Below are 21943 nucleotides of genomic sequence, written 5' to 3' on the forward strand. Positions count from 1 at the left end.
AAGTAAAGATGGGAAGAGGATCACCAATCCCCCTAATTCTGCGCCGACAAATAGTGGAGCGATATCAGAAAGGAGTTCAACAGTGTAAAATTGCAAAGGGTTTGAACATATCATCATCTACAGTGCATAATATCATCAAAAGATTCAGAGAATCTGGAAGAATCTCTGTGCGTAAGGGTCAAGGCCGGAAAACCATACTGGGTGCCCGTGATCTTCGGGCCCTTAGACGGCACTGCATCACATACAGGCATGCTTCTGTATTGGAAATCACAAAATGGGCTCAGGAATATTTCCAGAGAACATTATCTGTGAACACAATTCACTGTGCCATCCACCGTTGCCAGCTAAAACTCTATAGTTCAAAGAAGAAGCCGTATCTAAACATGATCCAGAAGCGCAGATGTCTTCTTTGGGCCAAGGCTCATTTAAAATGGACTGTGGCAAAGTGGAAAACTGTTCTGTGGTCAGACGAATCAAAATTTGAAGTTCTTTATGGAAATCAGGGATGCTGTGTCATTCGGACTAAAGAGGAGAAGGACGACCCGAGTTGTTATCAGCGCTCAGTTCAGAAGCCTGCATCTCTGATGGTATGGGGTTGCATTAGTGCGTGTGGCATGGGCAGCTTACACATCTGGAAAGACACAATCAATGCTGAAAGGTATATCCAGGTTCTAGAGCAACATATGCTCCCGTCCAGACGACGTCTCTTTCAGGGAAGACCTTGCATTTTCCAACATGACAATGCCAAACCACATACTGCATCAATTACAGCATCATGGCTGTGTAGAAGAAGGGTCCGGGTACTGAACTGGCCAGCCTGCAGTCCAGATCTCTCACCCACAGAAAACATTTGGCGCATCATAAAATGGAAGATATGACAAAAAAGACCTAAGACAGTTGAGCAACTAGAATCCTACATTAGACAAGAATGGGTTAACATTCCTATCCCTAAACTTGAGCAATTTGTCTCCTTAGTCCCCAGACATTTACAGACTGTTGTAAAGAGAAAAGGGGATGTCTCACAGTGGTAAACATGGCCTTGTCCCAACTTTTTTGAGATGTGTTGTTGTCATGAAATTTAAAATCACCTAATTTTTCTCTTTAAATTATACATTTTCTCAGTTTAAACATTTGATATGTCATCTATGTTCTATTCTGAATAAAATATGGAATTTTGAAACTTCCGCATTCCATTTTTATTTACAATTTGTACTTTGTCCCAACTTTTATTGGAATCGGGGTTGTACTTTGTCAGATGTAGATTTATATTTTCATAGTTTTTATTTTCTTCTGTTTTCTCAGTTCTCGTCCAGCAGATTTTCGTCTGAATGCCAAACAGTATTTCTAGTTTTGAGTCATTTTAAAAGTCATTTTGTTCCCAAGTTACTTGGAATCTTGTCCTCATAATTTTAACTCTGTTATGTAAGAATAGTTGAATTCTTAATTACTAAATTTCTTATCGACTTATTATCAACATAGTATTAAAAAAAAAAAGTCATTGTTGACAAAATGTTTCATGAGTGTTCGTATAGTACCTTTATATGAGTACCAGTAAGTTGTAACCAACTGGATCATCCTTGCCCCCCCCATCCTTCTTTCTTTTTTTTTTTAGAAGACATGGAACCGACCTGTCTGTGCGACTGTTTCCTTGGGTAGAACTTTAAAGGAGATACGCAGAACCTTTTATTTTTAAATACATTTCTGAGTGGATAGTACTCCATCCTAGATTCTTGTATGCTGCATAAATAGGAATTTAAAAATATATATTTTCGAGAGTTAAAATCGACCGCAAAGTTGGCATCCGAGTTGCCCCGCTGATCCAGCCAGCCCTGAGTGCGTGACGTCACAGCGGTAACCGGTTTTAACCCTTTGATGCAAAACATGGGTCAAAAGTGACCCGGCTGAGTTTTTATCTTCTATATCTTTGCAATAAATTAATTCTATCATTCAGTATTCAAGGTATTCCTCAGTTAACTTGTTTTTGATCATCATACATCCTTATTTTATTTTTTTCCTTTCTTACTTTTTGAATAAAAACCCTTTTTGTATCACTACCCTTCTAATGCACAACATGGGTCAAAAACGACCTGCGTTCATTTTCCAGGTTATTTCATGTACGGCTGAGTGTTTCTATGATATACTTTTGAAATAAATTCGTTTTGTCATTTACTTTTCCAAATATGCAGTAAATATCTTGTTTTTGTTTAGCACAAATCATCATTTTTATTTTTCCTTTCTTAAGTTATGAACAAGCACAGCTTTTGTAATTCTACATCAAGTTTACACACATGGGTCAGAACCGACCCGCATGCATTTACTCCAGCGTTTGGTGGGAACTGTGAATTGTGCTTGTGTCAGACATTTCACAGCTCAGCGCAGCGCCCTTTGCCCATCTAATACATGGAAGTAATGTTTTTCAATTGTTCTAACATTACCTTAGGAAAAAATTGATTGTTTAGGTTACCTTGAGAGTGAGTAGATTACTTGTCAGAAAGTTACAAGTAATTACTATTCGCTACCGAGCTGTTGACATATTCTACTTTAGTTAGCTAATTTTATTGTAGCTGGCTTAGCTAACTACATAGTTAATAAATAAATAACTGGCCCCATTCACAGCTAAAGTAATTACTTGAAACAAATTATTATTTTTATTATAGTATTAAGACATTTAATTTTAAATCACACTTGGATGACCCATGTGTAGTAATATAAAAAGTATTTTTGTTCATAAAGTAGGAAAGAAAAAATTAAATTAATGATTTGTGGTAATTAAAAACAAGATATTTAAAGAATACTTGGAATATTCAATCATAAAATAAATTGATTTCAAAAGATGGAGCAAAGAAAAACTCAGTCAGCATGAAATAACCTGGAAAATGAATGCAGGTCATTTTTGACCCATGTTGTGCATTAGAAGGGGTGTGCATATGCTTTGCATCAAAGAGTTAAGGCCGAGCCCTTTTACAGCTATAGACCAAAGTCATATAAATAAAAATGTATGGTGAAAGTAAGAAATCCCGTTACCGACTTGCTCAACTAAGACTGATTTGACTTCATTGATTGTGGGTTGACTCTCATTAAAACAGGATGGGTGTTCTAACTTGTGCAACATGCATGCATTTTCACTGATAAAACGTAAAAAGCTAATGAAATAATCAGATGAACTGAGACAATCACATTCTGAAGCAAATGAAATAATCTTATACCGGTAACTTAAACACAAAACAGATTACATGTATTAATCTAAATGCAGGTAAACAACGAGTGTTGTTGTTTTGTATCCAAATGAGAGTCGCATCTTAGCCGTCTGTGTTCTCGCTTCTTGAAGGCCGATCTTGTAGCCGATTTGTTTTGAAACAATCTGACTTTCAGTTCTCCATTCATTCGCTTCTTCCACGTCAGGGCAAAATATTGCTGCTGAGGCAAGCATATCCAGACGGCTGGTCTACTCATTCTCTGTTTTCTCCATTCTGAGTACTCCGCCATTACTGCTCGGCTCACGCTCCGGGAGAACTGAACTTGCTTTCCTTTTCTTGTCGTTTTCTTTTCCTTTAATTGTTGGGACTGCACCCTCTTTCAATACAGGCTTATCGCCAACGCTCCTCAACAGATCAGAGGTCTCGTACGAGTCTTCAGTAAAACGTGCCCGTGTTTTCTTGCAAAATGTGTCCAGATCTTTGCAGTTTGAACATTCCTGGGCCATGAATGCAACGTAAACCCGCCTTCTCTCGTGTCGCTGCACCCGCCAGCAACTCATCTACGTGGCATGGCGATAAATTAGCTCAAAATGGAGGATCAGAGTTGCAGTCAGCTCTGTGTTTTAGTATAGCGGAAATGGCGATGAGACCGATAGACTTCCCGCTGTGACGTCACAGATGTCAAGGTCATTTACTCAGACCGCGACCGATATGAATCACTTTAATCGTAAAAATTACGATATTAGATCTATTAACGCTTAAAACTATTCCTGCGCCATTCTTGAGGGCTCAAGGTGTTTATCGACAAAAAGTGAGGCCATGGTTCTGTGTTTCTCCTTTCAGCATGTTTTTCTTGAATCTTTTGATATTGTTTTGTCAATTATATTCACTTTGCAATGTAATTAGTAACGAATGCATTGTGTAATTTGGCCTTTGGAGATCACAAAAATGTACTTAGAAATAGCTGAGAAGCCATCTCCAGGCGTCTAAAGCCCTTCAGGTTCTGGGGTCTGCCTTAGGGACCCCCAGGCTGAAATTTGGACGGACGGACAGTCTACTTAAATACACTGCAATAATGTGTACTTCCTTCTAGTGCACTACACTGTTAGACTACAGTACTAACTGGACTTGGGAATAAAATAAGTCAGGTTTTTTTTTTTTTTTACGGAAACTTCATTTTCATGCATCAAAAAGTCATGCGTAACAGCACGACACATTAAAATGAAGCATTTGTCAAAAAGTAGAGATCTTTGTCGGTAAAAGTGAGCTTACTGAAATGCAAGCTGCGAGGTTATGAAAACCTAGAGGGCTTGTTTACAAGTGTACTTCATTGTCGGGCGCGACACTATGAACTATTTATCAAGTGGACTTTTGGGACAAAGTTAGTGCCTACGTTTTATAATGTGTTGGTGCACGACGCTATACTGTTCCACACACATCATTTATTGACTTCCACGAAGAACTAAGATTCATTCAGTTTGTCTGTCTCCTTTCCCGTGTGTGTGTGTTTGTGGGTGTTACTGATGATTGATGTGCCCCTCCTCTCGACCCTCGAGCACTTCCTCCTTCCCGTGTGGTTTTCGGAGCCACGCTGTGCATCTGTTCCAGCTGTCAAATTCCTTTTCAGAAGTTCTTTTCAATGTTTGAATGAATTAAATTAGATTAATTTCTTTTTCAAAATTGCTCGTTAATTTGAATATGCAAATGAGCCGATATTGCCAGACCGACCGAGCAGTGTTAACAGATGGTTGGCTAACCGACTTCTGGAAGGGGTTACTTTCTCTGGCTGGTGTCTGGAATGATATTTTTCACACGTTTCCTCCAAGATAAAACTCGAAAATGAGCTCAGACGAGCAAATTGCCACCTGGTTCCTTTTCCTACGACCCCGGATGTTCGATGTTCGCGTTAGTCGTCTTTTGCTGTTTTATATGCATCGACAGGTTGAATATCAAAAATGTATTCTTTTTGGTTTTTGGACTCATGTTTATCTATTTGGTAGCGTCGAACATTGTGTGAAATAAGCAGCGATGCAGCGATGTAACTTCTCATTCGTTCATTTCGAGAAAAGGAAACATTTTCGATGATTTAGCGTAGTGCGTTGTTGAATGACTGAATGAGCACGTTAGACACGGTAGCTTAACGAACGTGAGTCATATCTAGCTAGGTTAACTGAGTCTCTTTTTTTTTTTTACGAGTCACTTGTTCGTATTTCTAAAGGACGTCAGCCACATGGATACTGTACATTTTATATTTGATTGAAGTCGTACTTAAAATGTATTCTGAAGTTCAGAATTCTCTTCATGGTCGAGTACTTTTATTTTTTATATGTAGCCTCGTTATGTTTGAATATTGTTCTCACTATGGTTACCAAACAAGACTTGCTTGCTTGCTTATTTATTTATTGCCAAATGTTTTAGCGTTCTCGCAGGCGTATAATAACCTGCGCAGTTGGGTGAAGAGAAAGAGAAATGTTTATCACCTGCCGAGTGAAAAGCCATTCAAACCAAACACAAAATGACTTCCTGTTCAATACATGTACTCATGACATGACATAGTGTGCACCATACAGCAGGGCTTTCCCCAAAGCACAGAATACCGTACATTGAACAATGTCGAGTACTTTCCGCACCTAAATATCTCCTATTCCCTTCTGAAAATGAGTAATAGCTATAGAAATACAGTAGGAAGATATTGTAATATATAGGTCGAGACTACTTTGGTACTCAACCCTTTATTTTTACTTCTGGGTTTTGCTACGTGCACTACCTGCCATTTGCGACCATATGTAAAACCACGTTCTCGGCGCTGATCACTAGATGGCACTAATTCTATTTCTGGCATCCTGAAATTGGAAAATGAAGAGGCATGCGACGAAGTCTTTTCATTTCAAATCTCATTTTGCCCTTTAACCTTGCCCCTTGGGTATTTGACAAAGGTAAAAAAAACCCAGCAAATTTAATGATGTTGAATTGTGCCTAAATCAGCCCGAAATGCCACCAGAATGCACCATTTGAAGTCTGTAATTCCAAAATTTTCCAGGTGAGTATGTCCCCGGACACCCCCAAGTCACCTTCGGGGCCCTCTGGCCTCTGCGTCAGGAACACAACTCTGGTTTTTTGGTTCTTTTTGTTTTTCTGGGGAAAGCCTTGCATACAGGAGTTTTAGACACTACACAGTGCCCAATAAATGCAATCTGATTTTCAGGCAGGATGTTGGAAGTGAAGAATTTAAATTTTTTTTTTAATAAATATATAATTTAAACAAATGTGTGGCCCAAAGGATTAGGAACCTGCATACATGTACAATGGGTGAGAAAATAAAGGAAAAAATAGGACCTCGGACAAACCAATTGGGGACACGGACGGAGACACACACACACACACACACACACACACACACACACACACACACACACACACACACACACACACCCCATATCACCAAAAACCACATGAGCAGGAGGAAGTGCTTGGGGGTTGAGAGAAGGAGCACATCAATCAAGAGGTACACTGATGTGACAGGCTACTGGTGTCTGTTTATTTGATCAGTGTTGAAAGGGAGTAAATGATTAAAAGAGAGACAGAGGAAGACCGAGACGGGCAATAGAAAGACAAAGAGACAGCCAGACAGATGGAGAAACAGTGAGACAGGCGCTCTGTTGTTCATCTACTCTTGACATGAGTGTCCATGTCAAGAGTTTCTGCCTTGGTACTGAGAGTCTGTCTCCGCCGTGTTTTTTTTTATTTTTTATCCTACCTTCAAGTTAATTAGTGGACGAGTTTCTTGCCTTCGTAATGTTTGAGATCCAACAGTAAATCATAAAAATGCAGTCGATAGCCCTTTTCGGCAACTGTCGTAATCCATATTAGATCAAGAACCACTCAACTATAAGTAAACAGAAACGATATCCATCATTACTCGAAGACCTGAAGTGTCTTTTAATTCATAACAAAAACTATTAAATGAAATACAAGGGGTGTGTAAACTTTTAACTCGTACTCTACAGTGGTGCTTGAAAGTTTGTGAACCGTTTAGAATTTTCTATATTTCTGCATAAATATGACCTAAAACAACATCAGATTTTCACACAAGTCCTAAAAGTAGATAAAGAGAACCCAGTTAAACAAATGAGACACAAATATTATACTCGGTCATTTATTTATTGAGGAAAATGATCCAATATTACATATCTGTGAGTGGCAAAAGTATGTGAACCTCTAGGATTAGCAGTTAATTTGAAGGTGAAATTAGAGTCAGGTGTTTTCAAACAATGGGATGACAGGTGTGAGTGGGCACCCTGTTTTATTTAAAGAACAGGGATCTATCAAAGTCTGATCTTCACAACACATGTTTGTGGAAGTGTATCATGGCACGAACAAAGGAGATTTCTGAGGACCTCAGAAAAAGGGTTGTTGATGCTCATCAGGCTGGAAAAGGTTACAAAACCATCTCTAAAGAGTTTGGACTCCACCAATCCACAGTCAGACAGATTGTGTACAAATGGAAGAAATTCAAGACCATTGTTACCCTCCCCAGGAGCGGTCGACCAACAAAGATCACTCCAAGAGCAAGGTGTGTAATAGTCGGCGAGGTCACAAAGGACCCCAGGGTAACTAAGCAACTGAAGGCCTCTCTCACATTGGCTAATGTTAACGTTCATGAGTCCACCATCAGGAGAACACTGAACAACAATGGTGTGCATGGCAGGGTTGCGAAGAGAAAGCCACTGCCCTCCAAAAAGAACATTGCTGCTCATTTGCAGTTTGTTAAAGATCATGTGGACAAGCCAATAGGCTATTGGAAAAATGTTTTGTGGATGGATGAGACCAAAATAGAACATTTTGGTTTAAATGAGAAACGTTATGTTTGGAGAAAGGAAAACACTGCGTTCCAGCATAAGAACCTTATCCCATCTGTGAAACATGGTGGTGGTAGTATTATGGTTTGGGCCTGTTTTGCTGCATCCGGGCCAGGACGGCTTGCCATCATTGATGGAACAATGAATTCTGAATTATACCAGCAAATTTTAAAGGAAAATGTTAGGACATCTGTCCATGAACTGAATCTCAAGAGAAGGTGGGTCATGCAGCAAGACAGCGACCCTAAGCACACAAGTCGTTCTCCCAAAGAATGGTTAAAGAAGAATAAAGTTAATGTTTTAGAATGGCCAAGTCAAAGTCCTGACCTTAATCCAATGGAAATGTTGTGGAAGGACCTGAAGTGAGCAGTTCATGTGAGGAAACCCACCAACATCCCAGAGTTGAAGCTGTTCTGTACGGAGGAATGGGCTAAAATTCCTCCAAGCCGGTGTGCAGGACTGATCAACAGTTACCAGAAATGTTCAGTTGCAGTTATTGCTGCACAAGGGGGTCACACCAGATACTGAGAGCAAAGGTTCACATACTTTTGCCACTCACAGATATGTAACAATGGATCATGTTCCTTAAGGCCTGGTCCCACTGCACTTATGGATGCAAAGAGGATGTAAAACGTAAAAAAATCTTTGCCATCCGTTGGAAAACGCTATGCATCCGTTGTGTACTCATTGCATACATGCTTCATACGCTCTATCCATCGAGCATCCGTCCACTGTGATTTCATCCGCGCAAAAAGTTTTGAGCTGCACAAAACTTTTAGAACGGATGAACTTTCCGCCGTGTACGATGTAAATCCGCGACATATACGAGCAACAAACGTTCTATGTCCGTTATCATCCGTTAAACGTCTGCTGTATCCTCTCTGCATCCTCTGGGCATCCTCGCAACTCACATCCGCTGCAGCTGAAAATGGAAAGAGGGAGGAAAGATAAGGTACATGAAACGTCTATTCATCGTTAGTAGCACGGAAATAGAAAGGATGTAAGCGTATGCATCTCGTATATAAAGTATTCAAAACGGACAAAGCGTTTATATCTGGGATGTATCTCGTATATTTAGGATGTCTGGAGTATGTCTAGAGTATGTAGAAGGACACCTAGCGCAGTGAACGGTCTGCATCCGATATACATCCGCGCAACATCCCCTTTGTTTCCGTTAGGCGTACGTGATGCATCCCCTTCACCCGCTATGCATCCGCTCTTTCTGCTATGCGTCCGCTTCTCAGTTATCACCGGTAACCCCTTCGGAGCTGTCATCCACTTCCATCCGCTTTCATCCGCTAGGCTTCCTATGAACATGCGTTTAACATCCCCGCTATATACTACCCACGTCCGTTCTTTTCCGTTCTGTTTTCGCCAATTTTGTCCATTTCTGGAGCGGATGAAAATGGATAGAGCCACCCCCGAAATTTTGCTCGTCCGCTGTGTCCTTTTTGCATACGTTTTGTGTCCATCGGCCAGTGGGACCGGGCCTTTAAGAAATAAATGACCGAGTATAATATTTTTGTCTCATTTGTTTAACTGGGTTCTCTTTATCTACTTTTAGGACTTGTGTGAAAATCTGATGATGTTTTAGGTCATATTTATGCAGAAATATAGAAAATTCTAAAGGGTTCACAAACTTTCAAGCACCACTATATGTCTGGATATATTTCCAAATCTGTGAGACTTTATGTTCCGACGTGTGATTTACTGGTCCCCTTGAATGCGGATCGTGATATGGAGTCATCGTATTTCTACATTGGTTATGTTTTGTGATTTCGTGAACTTGTACTGGATTTTAAGATGTCTGGTGGTGTGAAGCGCAGATTTCCGCCAAGGCCAAAGACCATATTGCACAACGTTCAAATGGAATGGGTTCTTCCTTGGCCCGTGCTCCACTCTTCCACTCAATTTCACTGAAATCAGGTTGGTCGGTGCAACTTGACCAGAGTGAAAGCAGGACATCACATTGCATCTTTATTTGCATCGCCATGTTGGAATATTGGCAGTGAAATCTTTTCGAGTTGTGAAATATCTTGAGATTCGCTGACCACTGACTAATGAGACTCATTTTTCATTTTTATTCCATGTTTATCCTGGTTGGTCAAGAAATGAAGCGTTCTCTGAAAAGTTGAACTTTTTTCTTTTTTTTCCCCAAGGCAAAAAAATTGACGGTGTGCATGTTCCATGTGCGACTTGCACTCGTGGTTGAGGGGAAAATGCAAAGAGTGAGACTTTTTGTAGTCGAAACACTGAGGGAACGATTGTGAATTAGAATTTTGAGTTTAAACTTCCAGCTGATGATGTCATAATGGGCATTGACTAAACAATCAAGGTAAAACTTGCACTCCATCATCAACTCCTCCTTGTCCTTCTTCCTTTCTCTTTGTTTTCTTCTCCTCTTTTCCTTCCTTCCTCCTCCTCCTTATTTTTCTTCTCCTTTCCTCCTTCTCCTCCTGCTTCTTCTTTTTCTTCTCCTTTCCTCTGAATCCTCCTGCTGCTTCTTCTTCCTCTCCTCCTCCTCCTGCTAATCTTCCTGCTGCTTCTTCTTCTCCTCCTCCTTCTTCTTCCTCTCCTCCTAATCTTCTTCTCCTCCTCCTGCTTCTTCTTCTTCTACTTTTTCATCATCTCCTCCTCCTGCTTCTTCTTTTTCTTCTTCCTCTCCTCCTAATCTCCTCCTCCTGCTTCTTCTTCTTCTTCTTCTACTTTTTCATCATCTCCTCCTCCTGCTTCTTCTTCTTTTTCTTCTTCCTCTCCTCCTAATCTTCTTCTCCTGCTGCTTCTTCTTCTTCTTCTTCTTCTTCTTCTTTTTCATCTTCTTCTCCTCGTCCTCCTCCTTCTTCCTCTTCTTTTTCTCCTCCTCCCCCTCCTAATCTTCCTGTTTCTTCTTCCTCTTCTTTCCTCCTTCTTCCTCTTCTTCTCCTCCTCCCCCTCCTAATCTTCCTGTTTCTTCTTCTTCTCTTCCTGCTGCTTCTTCTTTCTCTTCTCCTCCTCCTCCTCCTCCTCCTCCTCCTCCTCCTCCTCCTCCTCCAAATCTTCCTGCTTCTTCTTCTTTTCCTCCTCCTTCTTCCTCTCCTACTCCTGCTTTTTCTTCTTCTTCTCCTCCTCCTCCTCCTAATCTTCCTGTTTCTTCTTCTCCTCCTGCTTCTTCTTCTTCTTCTCCTCCTCCTAATCTTCCTGTTTCTTCTTCTTCTTCTTCTTCTTCTTTTTCTTCTCCTTCTCAGATTTTCTGTAGAAAAATGCACATCTATCCGACCTCTGGGGAGAGAGAGAGAGAGAGAGAGAGATTTCTCCAGCAGGGGGTGCTCTGAACAGTGACCGATCATTCGGGAAGAATCACAAATTCTTCCTCTTTACTATAATGTGTGTTCTTACACACTCCCACACCCCAAACACACACACACACACACACACACACACACACACTCTCTCTCTCTCTCTCTCTCTCTCTCTCTCTCTCTCCCGACATTTTTATTGACTGGATCTGATCGGCCAATACAGTCTGGTTCTTTTCAGGCGTACTTCATTTCGCCGTGCACTGAAAACCCGTTTACTGGCGGTACGTGATTGGCACGGCTGAGCGCTTATTTGCAGCCCACTCCACCCTACCTGCTTCAATTTTGAACCACTTCCACTTGATTTAAGATGTGTCCTAATGCACTCCAAGCTCCCAGCTGGACATGGTTTCAGGTCTGCTTTATTCCAGTGCACACTACATTCTAGGACACAATAAACGTCTTTAATCACTGGACATTAAAAGCAAGTTAGGGCACTTATTTTCAAGTGGACTCCTGTTTCGAGTGTACACCCTCATTGAGGTGGCTTTTTTTTTGCAGAGACCCTTCATTTAGTGTACTTCATTCTGTTGCTCAATACTTTTCTTTCTGACCCAGTCGAATGTAGGACACTTGTTTTCAAGTGGACTCCTCCACCCCCCACCCCCACCCCCACCGTGCTAACTGCGCTCTATGAACAATCTCGGGTCCTGTACGTAAGGATTATAAAAGTATGAGGGGGAAAATACTCGTGTTTTATTTTATCTCAACTTCAAGGACACTTCTTTTTTTCATGCGCACTTCATTGAAGTGCACACTGTGCTATTACACTTTGCATTCTTTCTGACTGGACAGACACGATGAAGAAAATAGGGCACTTTATTTTAGTGCACTCTGAGGTGTTTTACACTAGATGTCGAGCAGTGAACAGGTTCGGGCCCTTCATTTCAAGTGTACTTCGATTAACTTGACGGAGTCCAACAAATTAGGCCTCTTAAAGTGGACTTTCTTCTTGTGCACACTACACCGTTTAAAAGGATAACCTGCGTTTTGGTTCAAGTTTTGTTGCAACGTTTTTGGTTTAAGACCTTGTGTGTGTGTGTGTGTGTGTGTGTTGTGCAACTTTGCCCAGGCATCTTAGCGTGTCCCCTTTCCTTTGTTATTTTCCTCGCGTGTGTGGCAGCAGTTAAAGGATTTACATTCTTCTTTTTTTGTGGATTTAATCTGAGGTTTTAATCTTTTGTGTTTCATTGCCATGTGTGTGTGGGGTGTGTGTATGTGTGTGTTGAATCTGAGCTTGAATAATTGTTCCCTCCCAAACCGGACCACTTTTTAAAAGAAGGAAGAAAAAAAAATCTCCAAATGACCACTGTGGTGTCCCAAATGCAATTTAAAATTCTCCACACGTGATTACAAAGTTACACACGCTGACCCGGGCGACCTTTCATGCTTCGGAATGGCACGGAACAGAAGAACGATAAGGGGAAAGAATGAGAGGAGGGAAAAAAAAGGGAGGTGGGCGATATGAAAAGGTTTTTCACTAATTGCCTCTTAAGAGTCTCAAGCTGACAGGAAAAAGGAGGGAGCGAGGGTTAAGAGGCAAACCGTGAAATAGTGACTCAAAGGTGTGTGTTTGTGGGGGTACGTGAAGGATTTTCACTCTTTGTGAGGACCAAATTCCCCACAGTGATGGGAATACACGGCAGGTTGAACCTTGTGTGGATTTTCAACTTGTCCTCAGGAAGAAAGGTCCTGGAAGTCCAAAAAGGATGTTCGGAAATGGACAACGAAAAAAGATGAACTTCACAGAACAAACACGTAAATTGTCAATTTCGTCATAACACCGAGACTTTGTTTTGGATTGAACTATCTTCGTTTGATATAACGGTCCTCAAATTCTTTAGTCGAGTGAAGCCAGGATCAAACTACACCATATTTTTGCCTTTCGCGATGGTTACCTTGCCAGATTTGGCGGTAACGGTGCCATAAATTCTTGCTGCCTTTTGGTCGCGAGACTGGCAACGCTACAAGTTTGACCTTGACCAATCATCGTCCACGCCCTTGCGTGCCGTCAGGGAGGGGGCGTCACTCAAAGGGAAACTGCCAATCAATTTGGCTCCCGAGGCCAACATGTCATAGGATTTGCCCAACACTTTTCACAAATACAAAAAATTTGAACACTTTTCGTCAGAGGATCGTAGGACGTCCCAGATTCCACATCGCTCTTCTTTGATTATATCACACGACCAGCAAGACCTATTTGTCGTTTCCGACGTTCATGTCAGGACACAATGATGATTTGTCAACTGGGGCAAAATCGTCTCAAAATTGTGCTGAATTATTATCGTTTCTGCACAAATCATTACAATTATTACATTTTTATAAAAATTTCGGTAAAGGTGTTGACTGCAAAGCCATCTGAACTTTTTGTTTATTTTTTTATTGCGCATGGCATTTTCCGATGTCTCACAAAAGCAGTATCATGTGGACGAGATGTGATCATTTTGATGTCCTGAGGGTCACTTTTTTTTTTTCTCCATTTTGGGATCGTTTTCCTCCCTCTTGAGGTAAACGGTACGGCCCGACGGAAACAGGAAACGGCCAAACACGAGGAGCTTTAACTTATAAGCATAACTATGGAACTGCGTCACACCAAGATGGCGACACGCGGAAGACATCGTGACTCTGCATCGACCTCGGAGAGTTTTGAGTCGCAGGGATGTAATTTGGGGTTGACGTTTGCGAATAGATCCGTGAAACAAAAGACAAATATTTCTGTCTTTTGTCTGTTCCTGCTTTTGTGTTATCATTTCTTTCTGTGTAAGGTAAAAACATTAGGTGTATAACTCCATACTCATGACCGTGGAGTCAAGCCCATGCATTTGAAGGCTAAGATAGCTAAGCGCTAGCTAGAATGATTTAGTTACCTGTCCAGAAAAATGACACGTCATCTAACCTTGCTCGATCTTGCAGTTGCACTCGCGAGGCAGGCTTTCCTTTTCTTTTCCGCTGGCTTTTAGCTGACGAGAGAGCCGAGTCTGCCATGTTTGCCCATGCCGACTTGTTTTGGTGAAAAGTAGGTCAAACGCGCCCCATGGTGGTCATGTGATATTGTTGCTCACTTTCTTTGGCAACCTCCGGAATCATAAAACGCGGGACGCTTTTTATCCCGGCAAAACATTTACACATCGGATACACGGTGTGTGTGTGTGTACGTGCGGCAGCAAAACATCTCGCAACTCCAACAGCAATCGAAATATAACGTTTTCCCCAGAATTTGACTTTGCAGTCAGAACCTTTCAGGTGTGAACGTAAACTTGCAAGAAAGAAATCTTCCAAGAAAGAAAGTCACCTGCTTCAAATTACACACTGATTTTAGTTACTGCTGCTAAATGAGTCACTAAAACTGTTCTGTTTATTCGTAAATAACACAGTAGCTACGGATAGCTAACCTAACAGCATTACTCCTCTTCTTGCGTGTTAGCTAGCATGATGATAGTTAAGGCTAGGGTCACACTCCAGCTTGTGACGCTTGGCGACGAGAATGAAAATGAGGTGTTTGGTGCTAATGTTTTCCCGAGCTTTGGGAAGTATTCTCAAACCCATCTGCAAATATTTGCCACTTAGTTTGCCGAAGAAAAGGTTGCCACCGATTTTCAATGCAGCCAAAGAGAGTTTTTGGCAACTCATGAGGTGGAGACGCACCAAAAACAACTTGCGAAGCTCAGAGAACAGTCGCTGGACGTCGCACGATTGGTGGTGATGCGATCAGTTTTTCCATCGCAAAGTATTCGCAAACCCATCGCGAGCTGGACTGTGACTGGGGCCTCAGAAAGGATAACATGTTATTGATCCCAAAGGGACGTTAGAGGCATGAAATGATGGTTCTGACGAGACAAAATAACTGACCGTGAAGACCTATGTATACTGTCGTGTATACTGTGAGAGAAATGTCGTACAGTAAGTAGAAAGTAGAGATTCTTCTTTTTAAGTGTCAGAAAAACACAAGCAAACTCCAGGTATATCAAACGGTAACGAATCAGAGTAATCGTAATCCATTACCATCTTGGTAACTCGATAAAGTCAGATCGAGATCAAGAGATTATGACTGTAGTAGCTAAACATTAAAGTGCATATCACGGGTAAATTCAGGTGCAATATCAATGTAATTCTCCTATTTTATATTAAACTTTGGTCAAATATCTGTAACATTCTGCTTTCTCTGCAATTTTTTTACCTTGCGCAATACCAGAAAAATTCAGTTGAAATCGAGCCATTTGAGGCGAATTGGTCCGCCTCTGAAAAAACTTGGCATTTGGATTTCCCGGGAAACATTGATTTTCGTGACGTCGCATGCGGGACGCCTCCTTCTGAATCCTACGTCAGCGCTGGTTTGTTTATGAGAAAACGACCTGGTGGTTTTCTGCAAATTTCTTCAACGTTATCGCGTAATTATTAAAATGGTGAACAGATGTATCGCAGGAGGGTGTAGCAACACCAATCTTGATGGGATTAGTACTCATCGTTTTCCAAAAGACCGGACAATGAGAGAAAAATGGAAGCGCTTGGTCTACACAGGCTGTGCACTGAAACCGTGCAAAACTCTCGCAGCCTGCTGGCGCTTCCGCAGGTAACGTCACGAATCTGGCTCCAGACTCCCTTGGGATTTTTCCAGACGCGTTTTGTTCTTTTTTTTATTTTTTTCTGCTGTAGGCAGATGGCCTTGTGCAAAATTACCCTTCTGGATGAGTGTGTAAAGGGACATACTTTCATATATATATATATATATATATATATATATATATATATATATATATATATATATAAAATATAATATAAAAAAGAAATTGGTCCAGAATATGCACTTTAACATAGCAAGACGTTCTTTTTTTTAATTTGAGGTTGAGTTCATGAACCTGGTCCGTCACGGCAAGGTTCGTGTTTGTGGGAATTTATTTATTCGGAATTTTATCTGTTACGATAATTGAAACCAACACGAGACATGAAAAGAACAAAATTTATGTTCAGCAATTTTTTTTTTTTTTTTTTTTTTTTAAGTTTGATGCTTAAACTTTCGTGAAATGTTCTGGTCAGTGTTATTTTTTTTTTTAATCCCCCCCCCCACTTGTTAAATTAATCGTTAAATGTAGCATTTTACTGATTACAGAGTACACAAACATGGTACACTTCTTGGGAATATCCCAAGGTCCTCTCAGATAGTGTGCACGTCAGAAACTTTGTATATTTTGACTCCAAGATGTCATTTGGTCTACGTTCAGAACTGTGTGTACGAACCCACCACCACCACCACCACTTGGAGTTCCAAAGCACGTTGTAGTCTTGAGATTAAAAAGAAAAAAAAAGAGGATAAAAGTCATATTGTGTTGAGATAAAGAGCATTCATGCTTAGTTTTGAATTTTCTCCCAGAAAATGAAACATCTAAGATGCAATCAAGCACTGTAGTGCTAAAAAATAAATAAATAAAAAGTCTAAAATGAAGTGTAATTATGATATGATAACAACCATAAATAAAGCTAATAATTTCAGTCGCACTTGATATTTCCCTTAACAAACATGTTATTTCCTGTATTAGTTGACATGAACTTCAATATTGATCAACTATAACAAAGTAACATGAAGTTTTATGTATGTATTAATTCAAGTGTGCTTTCAATGTTGATGAAAGGCACCTACAATTATGAAAACATGTCCAGGTATATTAACAATTACTGTATATTATTAACGATTTTATTATTAACTGTTGATAGCTTTGGCATTCAGGGGTAAATATGAAAACTGGATTCAGCCTGAGTTCTGACTTTGACCAGCTGACAAACAGCAAATGTTGGGCGTTGCAAAATGTATTTGATTTATTGACGGGATGATCGTTATTATTGGGCTGATATTTTTGTTCTTTAAGAAAAACAAATGAATATCAGTGGTAGTTGTTTTATTGATATCAATACTCGAAGCTGTACGGCCTTTCGATTTCATAAAATCGGTGAAATTTAGTTCCCTCTGAAATTTGGTAGTTGTGATATATGTTTATTTCTGTAATATCTGCGCATGTGCAGGTTTACCTTTGACCGTGCGCTGACCGTTCCATCATTCTGTCGCTAAACGAACAGCTGATCGCACCGAGGTGCTCGCTGAGCGCCAATATTTATTAGTTTGGTCCTGCGTTTCCTTTCCTTCGTATAGAACATAACGTCTTTTCTGCTCGCTTTCTTTCTGTTACTGTAGTCGGTCTTTCACGTTTCATTTCCACACTCGCGTCCTCCATTTTCCTCTCCTGTTTCAAATTTGTATCCCACAATGCCTTGTGCAAACAGGGAAAGCCCACCACGTGATGCATGACGTAGTATCTTGAATTGGGTCATGGTGAAGCCGGAAAAAATAGCGGAGAATTTAGGGCCACGTGGTCTGAAATTCATTAATTGTTCTGTGGAAAAAAAACAAATAAAATTGCAAGCCTGTGATGTGAATTCAGTAGCTTTCGGTCCACTGAAGAAAAATAACTGGGTGTCGGGGGAAAATTCTTTTTTTGACTGACACTTGAAAAATCTGAAAGGCCGTCTACCTTTAATCGGCATGGAACGAGTCACCCAATTCACGATTCCATTTGCTGCAAGATATATATTTTGGAAGGGAAAAAAAAAGAATTAAATAAATTTTATTCTTGGAAAAAGTTGACATTTATTTTCCGATTCTTGATCAGTTTCAATGTATGTTTGTCCCCCTCTCCCACCTTAATAACCAGCAATAATTATTTAACCACATTTGTAAAGGTTGGACTGAAATGTAGTACAAAATTAACGAATACATTCCTTTTTATTAAAAATGAAAATGTGAATAACAAAGGCCTTTTCTTCATAAACTTGTATGAACATTTGGACTCCCTCTGTGTTCTTCTCTTTTCTTGCTGAATCTGTTTGTACAGTCCGTCATACAACAGCGCTTTCTTTTTAGAGCTGGTTTTTTTTTTTTTGCACAGCAATAGAGCTGTGTTACTTTCGCGTCAGGTGAAGTCACATACATTCTGACTATTTTCTTTTAATCCACCCTCTGCTGTCTGAACAACACAATTACAGCGAGGAAGAACGAAGCAATAATAATGATTTGTGATGGAGGGCGGGGCCAGGGAAGGTGAGTGGCAATGTAATGACCCCGTTGTCAGTTCGTGTCGTGTGTGTGTGAGAAAGAATAAAACAAGTAAAAGCTGAAAAGCAGTAGAAAAGAAAAAAACATCCACTTTCTAAGCTGTTTTATCGTAACGAGTAACGAGGACCTTGATAGAAATTAAGTGGAGTTAAAAAATACAATATTTTTGTCTTTTAAATGTAGTGAAGTTAAAGTCATAAGTTTCCAAAAAAAATAAAACTCAAGTAAAGTACAGATACTCAAAAAGTGTAAAGTACAGTACTCAAGTAAATGCACTTTGTTACTGTCCGCCTTTGCAGGAGTTAAATTAGATTGTCTACTTTCTTGGTCCAATCAAATTGTTCGGAAAATGGGGAAAGGTGTCGCTACTGCAAGAAAATGTTCTGCATATGTTCCACCCACTGTTATGTCGGACAGTTGTGATGTCACATTTGGAGTACTGTCCATTTGTTTGGTCAGGTGCTGCTGGGAAACATCTTAAAAATTGCAATGACGGGCCAGTTTTTTTCAAGTAATCATCATCGTGTTGTGTAATGTATCAAATTAAAGAGCGTGACGATCTGAATTGAAAACTTGTTTAATTTTGGCAACATGTCGGAAAAAAAAAACAAAGTTATGAACATTTGAGAATCTAGTGTTTGTTTTGTAAAATTTCCATTTCTGTCTGTTGCCCCGGTCACAAACCAGCAGTCATTTTCCATTGGTTTAATTTTCCATTCATGGGGGGGGGCCTCAATCAGAAATTAATAAACCAAAAAGCCAAAAATAAAGAGATTTTGAACTTTGAGTCTTGGGGTAAGAATTACAGAAGAAAGTCGGCTTCTTGTAGATCACAATTATGCACCTCGAAAGCTTAAAAGTCAAACAGCCCTGAAATTGGTCCGTCCTTTGTGTTTAAACATAAAAGCCAGAATTTATACATCTGTTGAAGGTCTACAGCGGATATAAAAAGTCTACACACCCCGTTAAGATGACAAGTTTTTCTAATGTAAAAAAATGGAGTCCACGATAAGTAATTTCAAAACTTTTCCCACCTTTAATGTGACCTATAACCTGTACAATTCAATTGAAAAACATACAAATCTGTTCGGAGGAAAAACATAAAAAATTAAAAAGTTGGTTGCGTAAGCATGCACACCCTTAAAGTGATACTTTGTTGAAGCACCGTTTGATTTAATTACAGCATTCAGTCTTTTTGGGTTCACACCTGCCATCAATTAAAATGACTCTGATGAACCCCAGATAAAGTTCAGACATTTCCTCAGTTGCATCCTCCAGCAAAAGCCAGGGTTCACAGAGAGCTTACAAAGCATCAAAGGGATCTCATTGTTGAAGGGTATCAGTCAGGAGAAGGGTACGAAAACATTTCCACAGCATTAGATATACCATGGAGCACAGTGAAGACAATCATCAAGAAGTGGAGAAAATACGGGACAACAGTGACATTACCGAGAACTGGACGTCCCTCCAAAATTGATAAAAAGACAAGATGAAAACTGGTCTGGGAGGCTGCCAGGAGGCCTACAGCAACACTGAAGGAGCTGCAGGAATTTCTGACAAGTACTGGTTGTGTACTCCATGTGACAGCAATCTCCCGTATTCTCCACATGTCTGGACTATGAGGTAGGGTCAAAGAAAAACATCCAGGCCTGGCTAAATTTTGAAAAAAAACCCCAAAAACATCAACTCTCCCAAAAGCATATGGGAAAATGTGTTATGGTCTGATGAAACCAAGGTTGAACTTTTTGGCCACGATTCCAAAAGGTATGTTTGGCGCAAAAAGAACACCATACCCACGGTGAAGCATGGTGGTGGCAGCATCATGTTTTGGGGCTGTTTTTCTTCAGGGGCTTTAGTCAAGGTGAGGGGAATTATGAACAATTTGAAATACCAGTCAATTTTGGCCCAAAACCTTCAGGTGTCTGCTCGAAAGATGAAGAGGAATTTCATCTTTCAGCATGACCGTGACCCCCAAAAAAGTTTTGGAATGGCCCAGCCAGAGCCCGGACCTAAATCTGTGGGGTGACCTGAAGAGGGCTGTGCACAAGAGACGCCCTCGCAACCTGACAGATTCGGAGCGCTTTTGCAAGAAAGAGTGGGCAAATATTGCCAAGTCTAGATGTGGCAGGCTGATAGACTCTGACCCAAAAAGACCGAATGCTATAATTAAATCAAAAAGTGCTTCAACAAAGTATTAGTTTAAGGCTATGCACACTTATGCAACCAGCTTATTGGATGTTGTTTTTATTTTTTGTTTTTCCCCCTAATGGATTTGTTTGTTTTTCAATTGAATTGTCCAGGTTCTAGGTCACATTAAAGGTGGGAAAAGTTTTGGAATTATTTATCGTGGTCTCATTTTTAAAAATTTTTTAAAATTTTTTTTACATCAGAAAAAACTATCATTTTAATGGAGTGCAGACACTTTTTAATCTCCACTGTAGCTATAGTGTCTGTCTGTCTAATTTTTTGAGGAAGCTGAACAAATGCTTCAGCTTTTGCATATTCCCAGGTCCGTTGTTCTAACCTTTTAATCGATCGAATATTGTCTTACTTTTTGATTCTTGCACTTTTTTTATTTCATCGTTCAAAGTTCTCATTCAGTGCGTTTACATGCACATCCAAATCGAGCTACTGTCGGTAATCGAGCTAAGGGTCCCAGCAGGGGTGCCAGAGAAATCCAATCCTACATGCACACAAGGAAATCGAGCTATTGTGTGAGGTACATTGTGCACCCGAGCCACAGGTGGCGCTACACGCCCCATCGTGTTGGTACACTTCCGGTTGTCGTCATGAAGAGCTATTCAAGAGTATAAACAAAGTTATCAGCAGTGTTGCCAGATACTGCTGACGTTTTCCAGCCCAAAACATGTTCAAATCCGCCAAAATGCACTTAAAACCGCCCAATCTGGCAACACTGGCAGTTCCGTGCTCAAGCTGTTAGGCTTACTCTAACAGACTGTATGGCTACAAACTGTCCTGCGCAGACCACTGTTTTGTAAGACAACTTATTTTGCACAATTGTATATTTTTCTAAAGTCCATTTTTTGCTTACAATTTAACTTGTGTCTTAATAAACACACAAAGTTCATTTGTTTTGTTTTTAATGACATTCTTCAGATGTTGGACAACTTGTTTATGTACACAATTCACAGCTATGCAACAGCTGTACAGATGTATTTGGTGATACAGTAAGTGAGCTAAATTTTAACAGTGCAAACAATGCCACAAAAAGAAAAGATTCATGCCGTTGTCATGATTCGTTGTCATGCCGACCGAGGCTGTTGTGTTTCCCGCTTGTGGTCTCGTCACTCGTCACTTCCGGAAGGGGCAGTGCTGAAGTAAGTAGCTCGACTACGTAGCTCGATAGGGTTTACATGCACTAAGTAGCTCGGCAAAAATCGCATAATCTAGGTCGCATAGCTCGATTACGAGAAATCAAGTTCGGTTCGA

General features: G+C 40.3%; 1 protein-coding gene across 2 annotated transcripts in view; it reads left to right on the top strand.

Moving 5' to 3' along the window:
• The window catches only part of afg2a (AFG2 AAA ATPase homolog A), a 164014-nt gene that overhangs the window by 41137 nt on the left and 100934 nt on the right, over positions 1-21943 (top strand). The gene's annotated exons all lie outside the window — the stretch shown is intronic.

This window comes from Neoarius graeffei, chromosome 20, assembly GCF_027579695.1.
Source record: "Neoarius graeffei isolate fNeoGra1 chromosome 20, fNeoGra1.pri, whole genome shotgun sequence".
NCBI classification, from domain to species: Eukaryota; Metazoa; Chordata; class Actinopteri; order Siluriformes; family Ariidae; genus Neoarius; species Neoarius graeffei.